Raw genomic sequence first — 1,287 nt, forward strand, 5'->3', positions numbered from 1 at the left:
CTCTCCATACAGGTTCGGCCGTGGCGCTTATGTCAATGGCCTTGCACTCTCCTTTTGGGTTCTCTTCTTTATTGCTTGGGAGAGTACTAGGAGGGATTTCAGTGATCCTTTTACTCAGCTGGCCCACTTGTGCTTCCAGATTTCTAATGGAAAACCTTGTTTCATTCATGAAACTTACAGTGGCCTTAGATAGATCAGAGACTAGATTTGCTAAATTAGAAGCATTTTGTTCAGAGTTCTCTGTCTGTTGCTGAGTTGATGATGGAAAAGGCTTGCTATTGCTAAACCTGTTTCTTCCACCATTATTAAAGCCTTGTTGGGGCTTTTGATCCTTCCATGAGAAATTTGGATGATTTCTCCATGTTGAGTTATAGGTGTTTCCATAAGGTTCACCTAAGTAATTTACCTCTGCTATTGCAGGGTTCTCAGGATCATAGGCTTCTTCTTCAGAAGATGCCTCTTGAGTACTGTTGGATGCAGCTTGCATTCCATGCAGACTCTGAGAGATCATATTGACTTGCTGAGTCAATATTTTATTCTGAGCCAAGATGGCATTCAGAGTATCGACCTCAAGAACTCCCTTCTTCATAGGCGTCCCATTACTCACAGGATTCCTTTCAGAAGTGTACATGAACTGGTTATTAGCAACCATGTCAATGAGTTCTTGAGCTTCTGCAGGCGTTTTCTTTAGGTGAATGGATCCACCTGCAGAAGTGTCCAGTGACATCTTTGATAGCTCAGATAAACCATCATAGAATATATCCAGGATGGTCCATTCTGAAAGCATGTCAGAAGGACACTTTTTGGTCAACTATTTGTATCTTTCCCAAGCTTCATAGAGAGATTCACCTTCTTTTTGTCTGAAGGTTTGAACATCAGCTCTAAGCTTGCTCAGCTTTTGAGGAGGAAAGTACTTGGCTAAGAAAGCCGTGACCAGCTTATCCCAAGAGTTCAGGCTGTCTTTGGGTTGAGAATCCAACCATAATCTAGCTCTGTCTCTTACAGCAAAAGGGAAAAGCATGAGCCTGTAGACTTCAGGATCTACTCCATTAGTCTTAACAGTATCACATATCTGCAAGAATTCAGTTAAGAACTGAAAAGGATCTTCAGATGGAAGTCCATGAAACTTGCAGTTCTGCTGCATCAGAGAAACTAATTGAGGTTTCAGCTCAAAGTTGTTTGCTCCAATGGCAGGAATGGAGATGCTTCTTCCATGTAAATTGGAATTAGGTGCAGTAAAGTCACCAAGCATCTTCCTTACATTATTATTATTTTCGGCTGCCATCT

The 1,287-nt window shown here is 41.6% G+C and overlaps 1 non-coding gene across 1 annotated transcript; it reads left to right on the forward strand.

The window, feature by feature from the left end:
* Positions 1-781: 781 nt before the first annotated feature.
* LOC148567351 (small nucleolar RNA R71) lies at positions 782-889 on the forward strand. The gene has a single exon (XR_015882694.1). It is a non-coding gene; the product is annotated as a small nucleolar RNA R71 (small nucleolar RNA).
* Positions 890-1,287: the final 398 nt, after the last annotated feature.

Source organism: Arachis ipaensis, chromosome B4 (assembly GCF_059453495.1).
Source record: "Arachis ipaensis isolate K30076 ecotype BB chromosome B4, ASM5945349v1, whole genome shotgun sequence".
In the NCBI taxonomy this organism is placed as follows: domain Eukaryota; kingdom Viridiplantae; phylum Streptophyta; class Magnoliopsida; order Fabales; family Fabaceae; genus Arachis; species Arachis ipaensis.